Source organism: Euprymna scolopes, chromosome 26 (assembly GCF_053919585.1).
Source record: "Euprymna scolopes isolate OS-2025 chromosome 26, ASM5391958v1, whole genome shotgun sequence".
Lineage (NCBI taxonomy): Eukaryota > Metazoa > Mollusca > Cephalopoda > Sepiida > Sepiolidae > Euprymna > Euprymna scolopes.
In genome coordinates, this window is record NC_136507.1 from 42,493,247 (window position 1) to 42,516,725 (window position 23,479).

Genomic DNA, 23,479 nt, shown 5'->3' on the forward strand with positions numbered 1-23,479 from the left:
ACGTTTTTCATCCACTGGATTGCCATTTTTTAAATTTAATGTATCGTTGAATTTTACACATCTAACCCTTTTTATGGCATTTTGAGCTGCGAAATAGATTAAGTATGCTGGGCTATTTTTATCATAACCTACGAAATTACCTTGTTAACTTTTAGTATTTAGTTTACTGGTGTTTTCTATAAATGCAAAACAATCAGAACCAAATAGATGCATTCTATTCATTTTAGGTTTTACAACACACATAACGCTTCATACGGCGTTTTTCCTAGCCTCTTATTAAACAATTTATTTCTGATATATGCTGCTGCCATTAAAGCGTATGTCCATAAACTATGCGTTAATTTCGATTCGATAAGTAGGCATCTTGTCATCTCAAAAAGGGTTCGCCATGCTCTTTCAGTGGTGCCATTTTGGAAGGGGGAATACAGCGCCAATTTCTCGTATTTAATACGGTGGTTAATTAATAGAAATTCAGTCCCATTGTCTGAGCGAATACATTTTACTGAACCGTACAGGGCAACATCAGCCAAATATTTCTTAGTGGTGAGGATAGTGTCGGATTTGTGTTTTAGAAAATAAACCATAATTAAACCGGAAAAATCATCAATAAAGTTCAAAACGTACCTTAGATTGTTTCTCCCCATCGGGGTGATCGGACCTGCTAAGTCACAATGCACAAGTGAGAGAATTTTTGTAGCTTTTTTGTCTGGTGTTCGACTTATATCTTTTGTCATTTTCCCCTGTGCACACACATCACAATTTGGTAGATCGTCTGAAGATATTATTTTCATGCCTTCGACTATATTTGGTAATTTTTTAATATCAGCTGTATTGCAGTGTCCTAGAATTTTATGCCCGGTTTCCAAATCGTGACAGGCAGTTTTTGAGGGAACCATACTTTTTAAATAATATAGTCGGCCATTTTCTTTAATGTCAAATACAGTTCCATTGGGGTATATCAATTCTGATGTATTTTGGCCAAATTGTATATTTGCGCCTTGTTTAATTGCAGCCTGCATGGAAAATATGTCTTGCTTAAATGTAGGTATGAACAAAGCATTTTTTAGAATACAGTTACAGATTTTGCCTTCATTATTTTTTAGGGATATTTTAGCATCGCCTCTTTTCAAGACTATATCATTCATTTGACTACCATCGGCAAGTTTGACAAAATGACTTTGAGGATTAAAGTTTGAATCAAAATTAATAAAATCAGATTCCTTGGTAATAACGTGCGCTGTAGCACCACAGTCTACAAGGAGATTTTTACCATTTGTGGTATTGTCAAAATTAGATGTGAATAGAAATGTATGTTCTTCCTCAAAGTTCTCAACATTTTTTACGGAGTCCATTTTTGAGCGTTTATATCGACATTGGAAGCTTTTGTGGTTGGGTCGTCCACAATTATAGCAGATAATTTTCTTTTTCTTGGGAAAATTATTTTTGGAGACGTTGTGGTGAGGTGCGTAATTTGGTTGTGTCTGTTTTCGAGAAGCATTTTTGAACTTCATAATATTGCTGGAGTTATTATTGTCCATGAGCATACGATTAGTCTCTTCGTAACTGCGCAATGCCACTTTAAATTCACTGAAATTTATGGGTTTGTCTTTCTGAGTTATAACAGTTGTAAATAGTTTAAAATCGGCTGGAAGTCCCTTGAGGGTCATTGATATCAGCAAGCTATCGCTTATTATTTCACCGGAGTTTTAAAACATTGGCGGTTGTTTTTGCCCTTATAACGTAGTCGGTAATCGTTTCATCCTTGTTACGTTTCAGAGACGTTAGTTCTGTATATAGGGATATTATTTTTGGTTTCCCTTTTAATAAATAATGTTCTCTTAATATGTTCAATGCTTTCCTTCCATCATCCAATGCGTCTCTTATAATCAGAGACAGGCTTCTATCGTCTAAACATTGAATCAGTTCTGCAAAAACAGTCGCGTTCTTTTCGAGAAATTCGGGGTCGTTTGGATTCTCTGTTAGAGATTGTATGACTTTGTGTAGTTTTCAAATCCTTAGATATCCCAGAAATTTTACCTGCCACAATTTGAATTTAGATTCCGATCCGTCAAAGAAAAGACGGTGGCTGGGCGCATAACCTGTTAAGTTTTGAGACATTGTGTTGAACAACGATGGCGGCGTAGTTCAGATCAGTAACCAAGATGGCAGCCAAGAATCAAATGCGGTCCATGGCGTAGTTAACGGCGAACAAATTGAATCCAAAATTCGACAATTTTTATAATAATTTTTAAACGTTTTCATTGGTTGTTTAGCACAGCCGTTGGTTATAAAAATGATTGGCAAATCCATTCGTCTCATACCCCCATCAGAGTCAAAAACATTTTACTGGTGTTTGAACTTTTATTTTTATCGGAGAAAGTCAAATATTTCATTTTATTTTTTTTTTTTACTGCAAAACAAACAATTTTTATATAATATTTTTCAGTCTGTTCTTTTAATAATAAATAAAACTTTTCACTGAGTATTTTCAAGTATTTTAAAGTTAACATTTTTCATGGCAGTTTTTTTTTTTTTTTTTTACAATCGGTGAATTTTCAATATGTTAGCACCGGGCGTAATTTATTTCTTTGAAATATATTTAAAACTTCAATTTTTTGATTTTTGTAACATTTTAACTGTAAATACTTTACATGACGTGTTTGTTTTACTGTACACATAGATTCGAAAAAGTTGTCAAAAAGCAAATATATAACAAATAAATGTTGTCAAAGACAAGATTAGTTACTTTTCTACCAAACATGCCGACATTTTTCTTTTTAAAATATATCAATAAACATTGTATGATTTTCAAAGCGATTACACGTTTTAAAGTGAGTAAAATCACTAAAAACCTTTCTAGATAGGTAGAGGAGTAACTCATCTTGCCTTTGATAACATTTATTTGTTATATATTTGTTTTTTGACAACTTTTTCGAATCTATGTGTACGGTAATACAAACCCAAAATTTAATTTAACTTGAAAATAATATTTAAAATACATGTGCATACACTGCACAAGCACCCTTATTATTATCATAATAATAATAGTAATAATAATAAAAAAACTGATGTAGATGACATCGACTGGTGCCACACCACATCAACCAGCTGTGAAGTGTCAGAAGGATGGAAAGACCGAGGTGGGAGAGTACTAACCAAATCGCCACTGGAAGTGTGCAGTTCAAATCTGGTACCTTGGGGAGGCATTTTGTCACCCAAACCCCAGGAAACAACAATGATTGATGCCAACGAGAAATCAGTGACAACGGCTCTTGTGATAACATGCAATCATCTGCACAAGTGGTCAAGAGAAATCTGGGGAGACTTGTTGTCACTTGGTCTCTAGGGAACACCACAGGTTACTGCCAGTGAGCAATCACTGATAATGGCCTGTGAGACAACTAATATGCTACACATTTTGATGACAAACATGGGGAAAAATTGGACATAGTAGAACAGAAAACCAAAACTTTAAATATAATTTCTGTATTTAAATTAGCAGTTATTTAACTATTTCAACATATAATCTTGTGGGCAAAATCCAGCTTCCCAATAAGGGGCATTCTGGATAGGAACAAAAATAATCTCAGTCATGAAAGATTTCTCCTCCACCGACCGAGGACAGAAAAAGTAAAGTGTAGCATCAAAACAGATACTACACTGTAATCTTGTTCCGAAGGTCAAAAAATATTTGTGTTTAATGTTTCTTTAATTGTTTGTTCCCTAAATTCATAATTCAGTTTTATCAATATTAAATTGTATATTGCTTTAAAATTACTTAATTTTACATAGATAATATTTATATTTTATATTGAATGAACTTCAGTTTCAGTATTAATCGAACTGTGTTCCTTTTGTTTTTTAAAAATGTTTTATTGCTCTTTTTCAAATGGCCCTCATATAGTACTGACAGTCTGACAAATCTTACCTACATTGTCTGCTGACATTTTTCAATTAACAGGCCTTCTTCTTACTCTCGGTGGCCGTGATTCTACACGTTAAAACTGACGAGTCAGCGAAGGGAGATAATTCAGTCGAAGTAAGAACTTAAGAAGATCACGTAACACAACGTCCTGAACGCCCGGCGATTCTCTTCACTTTAAAACTCGGTATTTCATTCTCTCACTAGTTTTTGTTTTTCATTTTTTTATTTGATGTTTTGTATTCGAGCCCGAAGTAAAAGCTACTTCCACTGTTGTATATCTTTGTATCTCTTTTTCTTCCATCTTCTCCCTCACTCAAATTCCCCGAACAAACCGTGGACCCTAAACCGAATAATGTCACTCTCTGAAAAGAAAATCAATTTCTTTCTGTTTTCGTGAGGCACAAAGTCGGACACGCCCTGACAAATTAGACACAATTTTTTACAAACTCTTTTTCTTTAAGCATAAAATAAGCATTATTTAAATTTTTTTTTTTCAAATTATTCTTTAATATTTATTTTACTTTTGTCTGAATTTTAAAAGTATTTAATTGTACTAATCTTCTCGAGAAATGTCATTGTTTCAATAACTAAACAAACCAATTTTTTCATTTAATCTGTAAGATCTTTTTATTTCAAAGCAAAAAAATAAAAAATAAAAACTTTGTTTGCGTGTATATATTAGTAAACATTCGAATAAAGACGATAATACTCCGAATATTTATTTGCTAAAATATATCTCGAAACCATATTTATTTTAAAACTAAAATAAGATCCCGCTCTTTAATCAAACCTAGCATTATTGTTGTTGAATCGTTAATGAATCTACTGCTGCCAACAATGAAGATATTTACAAAGTAAATAATTATAATTTTATCGCCCAAATATATTTGGGTACTTATGTACTTATGTTACCATGCTGAAATAAACGTTATTTAGAAAGCCATTCTTAACATAGGGAGGGGATAGTTTTGTAATTATTCTGTACTAATTAAAAAAGATATCGTAAAACTTGAATTCCACTTGAAAATACTATTTGAAAATAATGGCATGATAAAATTAGTGCATAAGCACCTGCATGTTTTGTGCATGGCGTTTTACTTTGGAAAAAATTGCTCACTTTTGTTTTTAGTTTAAAATTACAGAAAAGGTCCGCTTGTTTTCAAAGACTAATAGAAATTATTTTTAACACTTAATGAATACTATTTTTCTTTGAAACTTGAATTTACAAAAGACAAAAAATATGAATTCACTCCACCAACGTTTTTTTTTTTTTTAAGACGGTTATATTGAACTTTTCAGCTTTAAGATGGCTATCATTGAAACAACATATTAACCGAGCTATTTCTGGTTTTCTAACCGTTTAGTTCAGTTGATGATTTATTGAAATCAGAAAATAAGGGAAGAAGTGGTTAAAAAAGACAAATAAAATGTAAACATGACTATATTTGGCTTTTTATTTCAGGTAGCAATATGTCTTTCGCCTGATGAATTTAGCCAATTTGTACTAAAACAATTATTAAAGAATTTATTTATTTGAAAATAAAATATACTAAAATAAAATATAAATATTTTTTTTTTTTAAATTAAAAAAAAAAATATTCATAATTCATCAAACCGCTTAAGTCTTTAAAAATGGCTATAAAGAGAATTTCAATAATACTTTAGATATTTTAAAGGCTTTATGACTTTTCTTTTTTTTTTTTTTTTTTTTTTTTTTTTTTAAGCCAATATATATAAAAGACAAATTTAAATTTTTTAAAAATATTTAATTTCAAATCTAAACAAAGAAAATCCACGGAATTCTCCAAACTGCTTATCATAAGCGGTTTGGAGAATTCCGCTTATGTGTTTGAAAATAAATGGCTACGGAATTATTTTTGATAAAACTAATATTGAAAATGTTATTGCCATTTTTTTTTTTTTTTTTTTTTTTTTTATTTATTGAAATAAAATATACAAAATAGTGTAAATTAAATAAATTTAAATCCACACATAAAACTTTTAAAAAGATTAAATTTTTATCATCTTTAAAAAAAAACTAAAATATATTTCGAAAAACAAGATTCCGATTTGCCATGAAATGTGTTTTAGTTCACTTTTCAATCTTGTTTGGTTAATAACATTTTGAAGCAGCAGCTATGTCTTTAGTTTAATTATTTTTTTTTATAAAATTGATTTTATTCAAAGAGTTCCACCGATAGTTCATTTTCGTTAATTTTAAACAATGAAAACTCTTCCTGTTTCTTGTAGATTTTCTTTTCAAATTAAAATTAATGTTTATTAATTGGTAAAAAGAATTTCTTTTGGAATTTAAATAAGGTTTTAACACGTTTTAAAAAGTTAAGTTTGTTTTTAACCAATTCTACAAATTCTCGAGGGTTACCAAGTTTTTTTTTCCTAAAATCTTTAAAGCATTTATTTTTAAAAACATTAATGGACATATGTTATATGACGAAATCGTTCCTTTAGCTTTGTTTAAAATTATTTAATTTAACGTAGAATAGGATATATTAAATTAACGTTAATTACTTTCTAATTTAAAATGCTCTTAAAAAAAAAAGTGGGTACTTATGCGCTTATTGTACTGTGCTGAAATAATGTTATTTTTTTAGAAAACCATGCTTAATATGGGGGAGGGGATAATTATTTTGAACTTTTTTCACTTAACAATTGATAAATTCAAGTTTTGTATCTTTTTTAACTTGAAAATACTATTTTAAAAAAATAGCACGTTAAGTGCAGAGGGCAGAGCACCTAAAAATGTTTTGATATCAATTTTATTTATTTATTTATTTTTTTTTTACCAAAAGATAAAACAAATTATATTACAATTATTGGTTAAAATCAAGTTCTGTCCGTCTTAGTTTACATGTTTCGTCAGCTGATATTTGTTCTTCACGATGAATTTCATGAAAAAGTCACTTCTGATTAATGTTTACCAGTTTTTAAACATGCAAACTAACTTGGCTGTTTTTTTTTTTTTTTTTTTTTTTTTTTTCTTCCAGAATGACAATATTTTAAAGCGTAAATATTAAGTGACTTTTCCAGGGAATTCATCGTGAAGCACAAAGAATGTAAATAAAGACGGACGAAACTTGATTTTAACTCAATTATTTTACTGATATTCCTGTTTTGCTTGTTAAAAATATTGAATAATTCGACCCCCTGTCTTTCCAAGCTTATAACTACTCGAAAAATGTAATTCAACCCCTATTTTTTTTTTTTTTTTTCAATTAAAGGAGCAAGGACCAAGGTTTCATTAAAAAAAAAAATTCAAACGACGTGTTTTTTTTTTTTTTTTTTTTTTTTTGTTTAAAAAAAAAAAGGTTCTAAACTTCGGAGTTTTTTTTAATTATTATTTTAAATTAGAATATATTATTTATTGATCTTTTCTCTTCAATTTGTGATATATAAAATTTTGGCACATAAATTATTTACTTTTTAATAGACATTTCAAAATGGGGGACGTGAATTAATTCGACCCCTGTCTTTTCAAGCTTATAACTACCCGAAAAATGTAATTCGAACCCTAATTCTTTTCAATTAAAGGGGCGAGGACCAAGGTTTCATTTAAAACAAAAAATACAAACAACGTTTTTTTTTTTTTTTTTAAGGTTTTAAACTTTGGACTTTAAAGGTAAATTTCCAAAAAACTGTTTTTCTTTTTTGTTAGAATATATTATTTATTGATTTTTTATCTTCAATTTGTGATATATAAAACTTTGCCACATAAATTAATTATTTACTTTTTAATAGATATTTCAAAATAGGGGGGGACGCGTGAATTTTAAAGACGGTTGTCTAAAATATATTCGGTTTATTGGAAAGAGCATAAAATTTCACATTGACCCTGAAAGTATCGTAAAAATAGAATCAATAGAAAAATTTTGATAGATTTTTAAAGTTTAAAAATTGAAAAATACTGAACTCATAAAATTCAATTAATTTCATTACTGTTTTTTAAAAAATAAAAAAAATATTTCTATTACTTTTTATACAACTTTAATAGTTTATTTTGGAAGTATAATCCATAAAGAAAATAAACGACCCACTTTTGAAAGAAATTACGAGTTTTTTATATTTTATTCGCAGTTTCGTGTTAGGGGTGTCAAAAATTCCTACAAAAATTCTGATACACCTACCAAAACGCTGTTTCAAAATGAAGGCATGATAGTAAAAAGAGGTAGGGGTGTCAGATTTTTTTTTTTTTTTCCCCAAGACGTGCATCCATACATTCGTATTTTGAACGTTTGTACCAATTTTTATTATTTTTTATGTTTCTGTTTTTAAGTTAATTTTTTTTTTTTTTTTTTTTTAATTATTGTTCAAGATTATATAAAAATTATGTTACGCCGAAAGTTTCACATTCTTGCGAGCGAGGAAATTATTAAAATCTTGCTTATAAAAATTATGCGAAATCTGTAATTTAAAAAAAAAAAAAAAGTAATATTTTTGCTCTTATAATTTTTTTTGTATGAAAATATTAAATAAATAATGCTTAATTCAACGGTAATATCGGTAGTTCGAGCAATCCATTTTTCTTCAAGTTATATCGAATTCATCCATACGGACTTAAGGGCTTTTTTCGTAATGTTCCTGTAAAAATTTTTTTTTTTTTTTTTTTTTTTTTTTTTTTGTTACAAATTATGATACTTTATTTATATAAAAAAGCAAAAATAAATTCTTGCGTTTTTTATTTACTACTGAAAACCATAACTTTAGTAAAGGTATTTTTTTTGTTTAAACAAAATAATACATTTCCACTAAGATTTAAATAAAAATAATTAGTTCATTACATTTCGCGATCATTATTTGATAAATACTGTAAATTTCATTAAAATTGGTTAATTCCCTAATTTTTTTTTTTTTGGTGAATTTTTAAGTAAAGGGAGAGGTCAGAATGTTTATACATTTTGAGCATCGGCATTCATTTTGCCTGTACCTAAGTAATGCTGCCGATGAACAAGAAAAGATGGCAGCGATGTCTTTGAAGACTCGATATTCACTTCAAAATAAGAAATAAAGCAAAATGTCACTAACATTTATTGGGTGGGTTTTTAACACCATTTTGTTTTATTTCTTATTTTGAAGTGAATATTGAGTCTTCAAAGACATCGCTGCCATCTTTTCTTGTTCGCCGGTAGCCTTCAACATTACTCGTTTTTCGAACCAAATAAATATTTTATAAAAACACTAAAAACTTATCCAGTTAGATAGAAAGATAACTAACTTATCTTGCCTTTTGATAACATTTATTTGTTATATATTTGTTTTTTTTTTTGACAACTTTTTCGAATCTGTAAACTCGGTTGAATCACCCCCATCCCGTTTCCACTTTTTTTTTTTTTTTTTTTTTTTTTTTTTTTTTTTTTTTAAGTGATTACATTTGAACAGTTTATCAAATTATTTTTGCCACTAACCCTAAGTCGAAATGGCACTACCATAAAACTACAAGTAATCGCTCAACCCCAAAATGTACAGGATTTATTTCTTAGAACAAAATTAAAATTTTGTTAATTGCCCTAAAGCACTAGAATAGATAGCCTGGAAATAGGGTCAGTTTTATGCGAAACTTTTTTAAAATTCTATTTTCACCCCAAACAAGGCACAGTGCCACTTTGATGTAGGGAGCTACTGTCAGGGACATAAGTTGCAGGGAGACTATGTAGGGAGATGATCAATTCCCTTGTAATCTCGTTTATATGCTTAATTGGATTAATTTTCTGGTTTTAATAGTGGGAAGGAATCCTGTTTAAAATCTGATGTAAAAAAAATAATGACTGAATTTTAAAAAGGAAATCTAACTCTTATATCCTGATTAACACTGTTTTAAAGCAAAACACTTTGTTTACCAAATTTTTTTATACAAACCGTAAAAAATGTCATAAATTACTGCATGATAAAAATATTTTGTCCTTCAAACTTTAAACCTTAATTATCTTCCTTATGAGAATATGAACTAACAAAAATGCTGACTTTGGACACTTGACCCTACCCTCTAAAAGATAAACAATTTTTTTTTTTTTTTTTAATTCATGCATCTTTGAACATCTTATTTTTAATCTATCTCCTTTCAGCTTTTATTGAACATTTTAATGCATTCTCCTTCTCACAGATTGAATATAAAGATTACATTTTTTTTTAAAAATAAATATTGATTCTTGCCCAGAGTTCCCCTATATTAAATCAAAACTAAAGAAAAATCTGTATGATATACATACCCGTGATTGAATGAAAATATCATATTCCAAAAATCACATAAATTGATCAAGTAGTTTTATTTTTAACTAAGAAAATCGAATTTATGAGTAAGAGAAGAGCAACTGCTTCATGTTGCCATTTTAAAAATCTTAAGAAAAAAGAGATAATAATAATAGTTTAAACTTGCAAGATTTTTTTAATGTCTACAAATTCCTATTACTCACTTAAAAATGAATTTATTTATAAACAATAAAACTACTTTATAAATTTACATGATTTTTTAATTATATTTTGGTTTCCACACTGGTATGTACATCATGCAGATTTTTTTTTTTTTTAATATAGGCGGAATTCTGGATAAGAACCTAAATATTTTACCAGACTCCAAAATCTCTGAAAAAATTTTTTTTAATTTATTTATGAATTTATCTAGCTTGTTCTACATTAGTTTAATTTTAAGCCTAGTTAGACAGTTTGTGCCAAAAATCTATTCCTCTAAGAAAATAATTTTGTAGATTGTTTTTGAAATCTCTTGTGCCAATGAAGATTGGAGAAGTAAGCCTGATTTAGTCATTTTAAGTGGTCACAGAAGGATGATTTTTCTTGTAAGTTATCTCATAGCTTTTTTTATATCATGTTTTTGTAAAGAAAATTTAGTGAGAATTTTTTTATATTTTATTCAATCAATTAATGATGCCCCCATCCTTAAACAAAACACATGAAAAAAACACCTTTGAGATTGATTTTTCTTTGCTGCTGTTCATTTATGCATCTGTTTGCAACTTGACACGATAACCACTGACTCAACATTTTTTTTTTTTTTTTTTTTAACATTTTGAGTTGTATATAGTTGCGTGCCAAATTGGTAAAAGAGAAAATTATTTCCAACTCGCGTTTAGGTAAAAATGCACTTTCGTATAAATAAATGAATTCATTCAAAAGTATTACAAACAAAAACAAATAACATCTTTAGTACACCTACAATATTTCTTCAAGGCTGTAATACTTTGTATTTCGATATTAGTATTTTAGTTTTGGTCATAAAAATAAGATTATTATGCTATTATTTTTATGTATCTACTATGGAATCATGAATTCACTGTACGGGATTTGTGATTGTATAGTCCCAAGAAATTGTCCCAACTTTTGCATTTATTTATTTAAATAAATGAAAAAGTTGGGACAATTTCTTACAATAACGGTAAAAACAAAATGCTCTATTTCAAATGAATTCAATTTTACATAATGGATGCACCATCATCTTTATATACTGCTTATGTATATGTGATATCAGTAGCAAGGTTAACTAATTTGCATATTGGTTTGTAAAAAGAACATTTTATTAATTAGCTATTGTTTTTAATTCAATGATTGTTTTGATTTTAATATCACAAATAGTTCTGCTTTGCAATATTGTTTTATTTTGTGGATAAATATTTAACATTTGTTTTCAAATATTCCTTTCTTTAGAGGAACAGACTTTATTTTCAAGTTGCAAGCTATTTATAAAATGCAAGTGACTTGATTTCTTTTTTTTTTTTTTTATCTATGAATAAATGAAAGATTTTGTTTTGTGTTTACAACAATGTTATGAATGAAATGCTTATTTTAAATTAATGTTTCAAGTATTTTCAAAGTTAATTTTGTAAAGACATAGAAAGATGGCAGAGCCAGCTAGTGTATAAATAAAATGTATCGCACAGTTTTCCTACAATTGAGCACTCTGGTTTAAGTTTTTCTGTTAGGACTATATATATAAAAATGTTTGCTTTTTGCCCTTTATTTGGTTAATGAGTATAGATTTCTATCCAGAGACTCCATATGCAAATCTGCTTTGGCATCAGTTTAGACCAATTCGTGATGCGCATTTTTGGAAAATATGCATTTGTTTTCCTTCAATATTTAAATTTTTTTACATTTCCTCTAGTTCTAACAGCTTCTAAGGTGATCATCTATATGATTAATGTGAGGAATTTTCGCTCTCGCTCAAATTTATTACTACTGCCACCCCCATTCACTACAAAGTTTTCTTCACAGGACATATATATTCATAGCATCGTCATTATTTTATAGTTCTCAATCTTACTATTGTCTATTAGATATTCTACGTTTTCCACCAAAATATGGGATGCTCATTCAGCTTTTCAACCGATTAAAAACCTTATGATTTAACCTGTGAGATGATATATTTAACATTTTGAGCTCGATTCAATGTTTACCTGTTGTCATACCTAAATTAGAGGAGCATTCAGCTGGTTGCCATGGTAATTGTTGTAAGTTTTTATTTTAACTTGCGCTCCTAAACATTCAGATGCAAACATTATTAATGAGTGAGTATTAATTTTCAAATTAGGCGATCTTCTGATGCATTACCTCCTCCTTTAATATGCAGATGAAGTGGAAACATTTATACTCCCCTCTTACTCCATTTTTAACAATGGTGTCAATAAGATTTTATCTCTTTAAATATCCAATCTGTTTAAAACTACTATTGATTGAAAATGCTTACCCAAAGACTTTCAAATTAAATGTGTTGCTGTCTTGTATTAAAAAGATTGTTTTTTTTTTTTTCTGAATATATTAACAATGTTTTATTTCCATAAAACACAAAAATCAAGTTATGCTTTTTTTTTCTCCAATCTTCTTATATATTATCATAATATTCAGTTTAACAGCCATTTTTACATGCTAGGACGTGTTCGTTGGTTTTTAGAAATTGGTTTGTAAAATCTAATCTATGTCTGATCAGGTGTTTATTCCACTTTCTCTCAATCCTGCCTTATCATTTTCTCATGTTTTCTTAACTGACTGTTAACTCTATTAACCCAACCACTCTCATCCATTCTTTCAATGCACCCAAATCCACAGTGTTTTGTTCTGCACACGACTTGTTATACGACCCAGATTTAATCTTCCTTTAAGTTTATTAGATATAAACCTGCCTTGAGAACTCATCCATCATATCATTCTCTCTCCATGCAACGCATGTCCTCAACCTTCACTTGCCCAGTTTCACTTTCATACATCATCACACTGTAATTCTTCCCTTGGTCGACATTGGTAACAATGCACAAGTTCCTTGAATTTACTCCATCCATTTTTAACTCTTACTACAACCCGCGCCTCTCCCTGTGCTCCAATAATATTAAGGTAACAAAATTTCTGAACAATCCCAATAGTTTTGCTATTTTAAAATTTCTTCACATCTGAATTCTCATCTCTGTCCATTGTTTTGCACACAAGCTGGTTATCATCTCTCAGACTACCTTTTATTTTACTGCACTTGTATACGCAATACTTGCAAGTACAAAGATTAAGGAGTCTAGTATTTCGACTATCAATTCCAAGAACTTTGATAATCATGTAAGATCGGGTCAGCCTAAAACCATGGATTTCTAAGACTGTTTCAAACTAAACTAGGGGCGTATTTTCAGCTTTTTCATCCAGTCTGGCTTTATAAAGTCAACAGTAGATTCTCTATTGTGCAATGTAGACTACTATGTATTGTGAACTGTCACTACAGGGAGGCATGTGAAGGTTCCTCCCTGTACACTGCAAGAGGGGAGGAGTCCTTAACTAGAACAGGCAATCAATTGATTTGATTAAAAAATGGTCGATTTCACTGGTTTTGATGAGAAAAGAATGGAAGAGTGAAACATTCGTTGATCCTTATTCAATCCTGTACAACGTCTGGTTTCCCTGCTAGTGTATATATATATATATATATATATATATATATATATACACACACACATACACCTGTTGTAGATCCTGTCTGTTTATGAATTCCTAAGATTTTAGAGATTAAATCCCCATAATGAAAGTAGTTATGAAACTACATCCCCTTCACCCTTACAGTGTACCGGAAGGAAGTTTCACATGCCTCCCCATAGTGATTTAGTCCACAATACTTTGTAGTTTACATTGCACTGTAGAGAATCTACTGTTGACTTTATAAAATTATCTGTAAATAATGACTTCACTTCAAGTTTAACATGCAAAAGTCAAGCATCATGGTTCAATTGTGCTCTAAGCAGAAACATTCATTTGAAATGCACTCCTATCTTATCAAAGAACCAACCGTTGATTTTATAAAATTATTTTTACATGCTCACTTTCAAGTATCATGGTTCAATTGTGTTCTAAAACGAAATATTAATTTTGAATGCACCCATCTTATAAAAGACTACTGTTGATTTTATATGCTGGGCCTTTCTGCTTGAGTGGTGATAAAACTTCTCAAATGCACTAGTGATGTTAAGTTGTATAACAATGTTAACTTTAGTCAAAATCCGACTTCCTTCTTCAATTAGATTTTTTTTTTTTTAATTATCTAATTTCAGTACTTATCAGATGCATTCCAATACAAAACCTAAGCAAGAACATTCCCAGATACATCAAGTACCATTTTGTGTGAAATTTCAAAAATATCAACACCGCCGTTTCTGAATCCATAAAGAACTCTCACATACACACAGTTCCTTTTATACAACCAGGAATAAACATGTAATTACCAGGATCTTTCACATGTAGCAACCAATAATTGATGTATCTGATTATCTTTTACATTTTATTGCAATTTCGGTTAAGGTCAAAAATTCAGTTTTCAAAGTTAAGACTCCAGAAGTGATCTTGGTTTACCTAAATATGGAATGGCAGTCACTAAGCATGAAACGAAATACAAAACCATATGGTACCATTTGTTTTATCATGAAGCAATAAAAAAAAAAAATGAACTTTTTTTTTTTTACATTTCTCCAAATATTTTTTAATATTTAAAATATTCATAAGTGTTGATAAAAAAACTTTCATACATTATTTATGACAAAATTCTGTGATAAAAGTTGTGAAATATAAATATTATTTCAAAAAGGCACCATTTATAGAAATGTAAACAATAAATTTTTTTTTCCATGATAACACAAGTGTTAAAAAAAACAAACAAAAAAACTTTTTAGAAATGTAAAAAATGAAAGTTTATTTTTTATTGTTCTGTGATAGCACAAGAAGTGTTAAGATTAAAATTATTTTTTCAAATAAATTATTTCCATATTTTTTTTAAATAAATTATTTCCATATTTTTTTTAAATAAATTATTTCCATATTTTTTTTAAATAAATTATTTCCATATTTTTTTTAAATAAATTATTTCCATATTTTTTTTAAATAAATTATTTCCATATTTTTTTTAAATAAATTATTTCCATATTTTTTTTAAATAAATTATTTCCATATTTTTTTTAAATAAATTATTTCCATATTTTTTTTTAAATAAATTATTTCCATATTTTTTTTTAAATAAATTATTTCCATATTTTTTTTTAAATAAATTATTTCCATATTTTTTTTTAAATAAATTATTTCCATATTTTTTTTTAAATAAATTATTTCCATATTTTTTTTTAAATAAATTATTTCCATATTTTTTTTTAAATAAATTATTTCCATATTTTTTTTTAAATAAATTATTTCCATATTTTTTTTTAAATAAATTATTTCCATATTTTTTTTTAAATAAATTATTTCCATATTTTTTTTTAAATAAATTATTTCCATATTTTTTTTTAAATAAATTATTTCCATATTTTTTTTTAAATAAATTATTTCCATATTTTTTTTTAAATAAATTATTTCCATATTTTTTTTTAAATAAATTATTTCCATATTTTTTTTTAAATAAATTATTTCCATATTTTTTTTTAAATAAATTATTTCCATATTTTTTTTTAAATAAATTATTTCCATATTTTTTTTTAAATAAATTATTTCCATATTTTTTTTTAAATAAATTATTTCCATATTTTTTTTTAAATAAATTATTTCCATATTTTTTTTTAAATAAATTATTTCCATATTTTTTTTTAAATAAATTATTTCCATATTTTTTTTTAAATAAATTATTTCCATATTTTTTTTTAAATAAATTATTTCCATATTTTTTTTTAAATAAATTATTTCCATATTTTTTTTTAAATAAATTATTTCCATATTTTTTTTTAAATAAATTATTTCCATATTTTTTTTTAAATAAATTATTTCCATATTTTTTTTTAAATAAATTATTTTCATATTTTTTTTTAAATAAATTATTTTCATATTTTTTTTTTAAATAAATTATTTTCATATTTTTTTTTAAATAAATTATTTTCATATTTTTTTTTAAATAAATTATTTCCATATAGTTTTGTATTTTGTTTCATGTTTAATCACTTCTGTTCTGTTCTATATTTAAGTAAACAGTCCACTTTTAGAGTCTTAACTTTGAGTATTGAATTTTTGGACTTAATTGCAATTTCATGGTTTATCTAATCACCAAAAGTGTATCTATAAACTCCTCAATGTTTTATCCCTTTGAATACCAATTTAAAATATTTAAACACTTGGAAGAGTAATGTCTAATTAGAGGAACCATGAAACTACAGTAAAGTGTTCAAATTTATTGAGTTTTATCTGAAAGGACGAAGTCTTGTGTGTGATACAGATATGTTATTTTGATTTGGCTTCGTTCAGATTTAGAAGTTTTTTGTTTTTCCACGGTATATATTATTTTAGATGTGTCCTCTTAAAGACTTTATCCATCTGTTGCACTAAAGTTTGAACTTCAATGTTAAATACTCAGATTGAATATGACGCATATCAAAACTGGATACATTCGTTTGTTTAAAAATTCATATGAAAATCTTGCTTGAAATAAGATGTTTAAATGAAGGGTCCACAGCAATCGCAGAGAAACGATTTCTGAAATAGTCTTTTTATTTGTTTGAAATACTTAATACTGATTGGATTAAGATATTTAGTCGTGATTGGGTGCCTATCTCTGATTTAACCAATTGGAAAAGGTCACTTCCTGAGATTAAGTACCTGTTCATGCTGTCTAATATATAAAAGGTAAAATGTATGTATGTGTGTTTGTATGTCTACCAAAAACTTCCGACAGATGCGTCGGAACCTGACCAAACAAGAATCGTTTTGAAGCTCGATCCTTCAGATGACAAATATCGAAAAATTGGCCCAAAACATTAATTCCTTCACCTTCAACTGGGCAGTTTTTTACAAGGAGAGGTCAATTTTTGTGTCGCCATTTTTACAAATCATCATCTCCTTTTGATTGACTGTTTAATTTCGATGCTTGCAACTTCTGGTTGCGGGATTGAGACATCGACTAAGATGTTTGTTTTTTAACACCTCCTTCACCCGGGCGACTTACTGTTTTGGTTTCTTTTTTTTTTTTAATTTAAAATTTTTTTTTTTTTTTTTTTTTTTTTTTTTTTTTTTTTCTTTTACTTGACACACCCGAACAACGCCAAGGACTCCACTAGTCTAATATATAAGCAAGTGTTCACTTGCTGTCCTTAGAGACATAAAGTGAGAGGCCCAACTTCCCACTGGAACTTCCAGCCTTCTTGCAGTGAGAAAGAAGTGAATACTACTTATGGCATTCATAACATGGTGTTACTAACAGCTACACAATTTTATGTTTCTGAATTTTTTAGATGAGGATTAGTTATTTGTATTATTCAGATTCATCAGACTACTGTTCTCAAAATACAATTGTGAATTACTTGCGACCTATATCCAATCATGGCTGATGAAACGAGAGCATGCTACCCCATGAAGTAAATAAAGGATTACATTCAAAATTCCATCCAAATTCACAAGTTTAACAGAAACATTCCGGGGTTTGACAAAATACACTCGTAGAAGGTCAGAGTTTACATCAACAGAAATGTGAAAATGATACTCAAGATGAGAACAATAGTCCAATGAATCCAAATAATATGCACATAGTCTTGGCAATCAAACGAATGAAATCTGGCCATAGCCATACCTGCATTTTGAAAAACTCACACAGCAGCCATGGACTTCTAAATATAGTGACAACTTATCACAATCTTACAAATTCATTCTCTGTTCAAGTTCATACTTAAAAACAACACTTTTTTTTTTTTTTTTTTTTTTTTTGAACCCTTTGAACATTTCTTAAGTTTATTTTTGATTGTTCAACAAGACATTGATAAAATTAATGTCTGGATAGACTTTGTCATTACTTTTGACTTCTGCAATTTCTTAAAGACATAACAAAAGTTTACATTGTTTGGGAAGGGGGATTGATCTAAGATGACCTTTAGATAAGACATTTTGACAATGCTCACTTCCTGATTGTATTAATTGACTTCACCTCATTCTCTTTCTGATCTTTGATAATATATTATTATGTAGATAATAAATCTATTTTCTCAACTTACCTACCTGCTTTCCTCCACAGTTGTAAACTAATATTAACTAATTAAAATACTTAGCCAAAAAAATATATTTTTTTGGCTAATTTGGGGGTTCTAAGTATATATTATAAATCAATCTTGAGTTTAGTGTGCAAAAACAAGTAAATTCTCTTCAATTTCAAATTGCAATGACTTATCTCTTATTGTGATTAGTTATGTAAATAAAGTTTATAAATGTGGAATTCTTTATTTTTATACATTATTTTATTTTTTTTCCAACTTTCTTCAAATCTGGTTACTATTTTCAGTGAGAGATGATTTATGGTTTAATATTAGTATTTTTCACTTAATGTACACTATATTGTCTGTCTATGCATAGAAAAAGGCCCATCTTAAAGAAAAAGGGCCATTTGTCGATATGGTGGGATTAATATAGTTTTGCTGTATTTCACGAAAAACTTCAAGTTGAAAACTTTTGTGAATGAAATGTTTTGCTCTGTTATCAAATTATATTTCTACCTGTTTTAGGTTTAGGTCTGATTTTTTTTTTTTTTTTATCATCTATATACCTATAAAGTTGAATTTTCTTTCTTAGTCTGACATTGATAGTAAAAGCTTACTTTTTCTACTTAAAAATTATTAAACCAACTTAATATACTCTGTCATAGATATGCAAGCAACTACATGAAGGTTAACTAATTTGCTTATCACTTTGAAAAACGAACATTAATTGCTTATTCATTTTTTATGGTTTCTTATTAGATTGCTTTCATTTCACTATTTATGCTAAATATTGTGTCTATGCATAGAAAAAGTCACATCTTAAAGAAAAAGGGCCATTTGTTGATATGGTGGGTTTAATATATAGAGTTTTAAGTTGTATTTTACAAAAATAAATTTCAAGTTGAAAACTTTAGTGAGTGAAGTTTTTGCCCTATTATCAAATTGTATTTCCACTCGTTTTTACATGGTTCAGGTCTGATTTTCTTTAATTTTTTTTTTTTATTTACTATAAAGCAAAACATTTAGCAGTGTTATGCATCATATTACAAAGATTCAATATGTTAGCTGTTGAAATGAATCTCCTGAACATAGTTTTGTTTTCATGTTTAAGCTGACTTGATCTAATAATTATTGGTTATGATTAATTTTCATTCACTGCAAGATGACATTAGATTTGTAATGGAGTTTATTTTTCATTAAGCACTAGTCAATTTATTGCCTTGAAGCCAAATTTCAATTTCCAACAAAATGAACAGTCCTAATTCGATTGCTGATTAAGCAAGTGATTTGTGACTAAAGGTTTTGTAGTTGCTCTTTAAGAGAATTTTATAATTTAACTTTAAAAAATTTTTTGTCAATCTGTTTGAACCTTCAAGTGTAATTTAAATACTTTGCAAAGATTTTTTTTTATTTGAAATTTATACTTTAATGCTATTAATAAATCCTATGTGTATATCAAATGTAAATATTAATGTGAAAAGCCGTTGAGAAATCTGATAACAATGCAGGATTTTTTATTTTTTATTTTTTATTTTTTTTCTTTCATATAAATGAATTATTTATATTTCTTTTCGGCTTATGAACCTTCCTCTAATACAGCATTGCTGAAGATCACCAATTTCTTCCGATATTGAAACTTTTTTTTCCTAGTTGTGAGATTTACTAGAATATGTGTACAAATATTCAGATCCATTTTACTACAGTAGAAGCAGCAGTATAATAAAAAATGAAAATTCATTAAGAGACCTGATAATTTTTTTTTTTTTTTTTTTTTTTTTTTTTCCAAATTTTTGACTCCATGAGCCTTCCTCAGCATAATACAGCATTAAATATTATGTTTTAAAAGTTTATTTTCACTTATTAAATCTTATATCACTAAAATTAGTTTTATGTAATAGAGCTGATACAAAAAATTAAATTCTTGTTTCCCCCCCCTACACACACACACACACATAACAACTGCTCACATTGGTCAAAAGGCTACTGGCATGTGCCGTGTCTACATAAAAAAGGAGGAAACTGAATGTTCCAAACATTTGAGGTAATGAAGTTAGCTGAATTCAATTATGTAAATGAGTTCTTTTATTGACCCATCAATAACATTTTGGGCTCGATATATAAGCATGTGTATTTTATAAGTCACTTACCACTTGATTCTAATAGATTGCAAGTTTGTTATCCATTGTGATAAGAGAAAATTAAAATTCAGCAAATTTTGCTTAACGGGTGTCAAACGATTATGCGTCAAGTTCTATGCAAATCTGATATTTTCATTTTCAAATATGAGGTTGTACTCTATTTGCCTGTAAGGATGTTTTAAAATACCCCAAAGACACTTAAATTTGTTGTGTCAGCATTCACCATGGGGCGGTTGAGTTGACTCCTCCAACTAAATTCTCTGCATCTCGTATAGACACTGCCCAGGTATGTCGGTTTGCAGCTGAGGTTGATATCAGGTCCAGCCATTCGCGGTTCCAGCAGCGCACTCTGTAGAGATGAGAACACAGGATCAGATTGGTATGTTGCTTCACCATGCTGAGCCAGGTTTCCAACTGACTACCACATCGTTTCTTCCAAGCCTGGAGTGCGGCTAGGTTGATGGTGGCATGGATGAGGTCAACTGGTTCAATTTGGAGAATGTTTATTAATTAATATCTAATATCTATTTCGCAAAAATTGAAGTTTAAAAATTCATAATGATCTGTTAATTAGTCTAGGACTGCCAAACATATAAACCTAACTTTATATTTATATTCATATTAAACTACTTAGTATTAATTTGCACAAAGTAAAACTATAAAGAATTAGCTCAGAAGAGTGTTTTTTTTTTTTGTTTTTTTTTCTATTGCAAAAAAAAAAAAAAAAAAAAAGCGTTTAGCACCAGAAACGGACAACATTATGAGGGGAGGGCGAAAGTTATTTTCAAGTCATAGTAATATAAGTAACATTCATTCATTGCTTGATTTTTCGGCAGTGAGTTGTCATGATAAAAACTACCAAAGTTTTAATGTCAGTTTACTTTTGCACTTCTCATCAAGTTCGGAATGAGAAAGCATTATTTGGATGACGTATTTTGTAAGGATATGTCTCACCCGATGAACTGTTAATATTGGATCAAAGTAAAGCACTATGTCTGTCTTTTGGTGAGGATTCATCAGTGATGAGCTGTTATATTTCATTTGAATTCTTCTGATTATTTGGAAGACTATTCTCATCTTGAATGTTGTTCTCACAACCGTGTTTAGCTGATGTAACCACCAACATTCTTCAGGTGTGTCCCGTGAAACTCTTGAATCTGAATGGAATTTTGAATGCAACCTGATATTAAATTCATGAGGTTAGCTTGCTTTTGTTCCATCAACCACGATGGAATAAAAGTCTTGTGTAATTCATAATTGTGGTCTTAATATTGTTTTGACCTCCAGAAGACTGTTACGTAGAACTGATAATTTCTTTCTCCATTGCACTAAACTGGTCCTTGCAGATAAGAGCAATAGCCTGAATAAACCAGATAATCCAAATTCTGAAGCATGATGTCATATATATATTTTTTTTCGTCTGGATTAATGGACTCGTACATCGAGGAAAAAAAAAAAAAAAAAAAATTTTTTTTCTTTACTCTTTATTTTTTTTACTCTCAGCAAAGAGACCTTCTGTCTGTATTTTTTATTTCAAGGGTTATTGCACTGGTATACTCAATGCATACTAATCTTGTGTGGCCTATTAACGTCTTGCTTTCCCTTCAGCATGTTCTTAGATTGTTGTGATTTTTTTTTAATTTATTTTGTCGAATCATATCTGCATGTTCAATTTGAATGCATTATCATGAACTTGTGAATTGCTTTTTGTTGTACCAAAATAATCAAAGCTAGAAACACTTGTAAAATTTAATTTTTTTTCTTTTTCAATTTTTTGTTTGAACCTTTGGTGTTTTGTGGTTTTTGTAAACATTAAGAACAATATGAGAAAGGGCAAAGGTATATTTTATATATATATATATTGGGAGGGGGGGGGCTAAATATCAACCCCCACACTTGTTTTTTTTTTTTTTCTTTGTCCTATTCAAATAAATAATTTGTAGATATTTAATTTACCACAAAAACATTTTTAGTTTTAAATTTTCTTTTTTAAAGCAGAATATGCAATTCTAAAATTCTACAAACATTTAAAGCAGAAGTTTCAAACTTATGAATTTTTAGGACTAATATTTCCATCATATTTAAATAAGTTTAATTTGTCTATTGACTTCTGCTATATACTTTTGCAATTAATATTACTGAATTTTGCCTGCCACCAAAAGTGTAAATAGGCCGTTGATCAATATTACAGTTAGCAATTCTTCTTGGGGGGGGGGTGATGAAAATCCCATTCTGCTAATATTATATATAAAGTTATGTTTTATTATTTTAGTTCAGTGTGTTTGAAGAGATCAAGCCCCCTCTTTTCCTGAGGTTAACACTTGTAATTTCACCATCAGTTTATATTTGAGGGCTTTTTTTTTTAAAGATAAATGTTGTCTCATTTAGAGCTGCTATCTGTACGTCTGTACAGTTTGATCTTCCAAAGTATTTAAGTATTTTGTGTGTCCAGCTAAAAGTAGGATCCATTATTAAAAGCTGATATATTATGTTTTATTATTTTAGGGGGTCACCAGGAACAATTAGGGGTTGGGTTATTTAACATTTTTAATTAAAAAAAAAAAAAAATGTTATGTAGTCCATCAACAATTTTATTTTTTCAGTTGCTAGAGAATCCGAGGAGCGTAAACAGAGGTTTTAAAAGAAAAATGCTACAGATACTTTAACTTTTTATTATGCTGTCCATGTTCCTGGGCAACACCAAGTAACCATGCTAGTGCAAAATAATTTTCAGATGATAAAATGTGCTTCTGTGCAACCTTATAGGTAAATATCCACTTGCCATTGCTATTTCTGACCTGCTGCAATGCTCTAATTCCTGATCTTTTGTGTTCATCAGTTTGGAGAATGGAAATCAATCTGACAATAGTGTAGATCTCTTGGGGAATTTTATTTTTATTTTTTTTTTTTTTTTTGGTAATTTTTTTTTTTTTTTTTTTTCTCCAATAAATCTAACTTATTTGGTAATGAAAAACTTTAATTTTAACTTT

General features: G+C 28.4%; 1 protein-coding gene across 5 annotated transcripts in view; it reads left to right on the forward strand.

Annotated features, from left to right (window-relative positions):
* Window positions 1–3,992: 3,992 nt before the first annotated feature.
* The window catches only part of LOC145247995 (annexin A4-like), a 149,913-nt gene continuing 130,426 nt past the window's right edge, over window positions 3,993–23,479 (forward strand). For 4 of the 5 annotated variants that reach the window (XM_080109667.1, XM_080109668.1, XM_080109669.1 and 1 more), the window contains exon 1: window positions 3,993–4,109. The gene's annotated coding sequence lies outside the window, so the exon portion shown is untranslated. Of the gene's footprint in view, window positions 4,110–8,035; window positions 8,109–23,479 lie in introns of those variants that run through there. The other variant, XM_080109670.1, reaches the window with a different exon arrangement.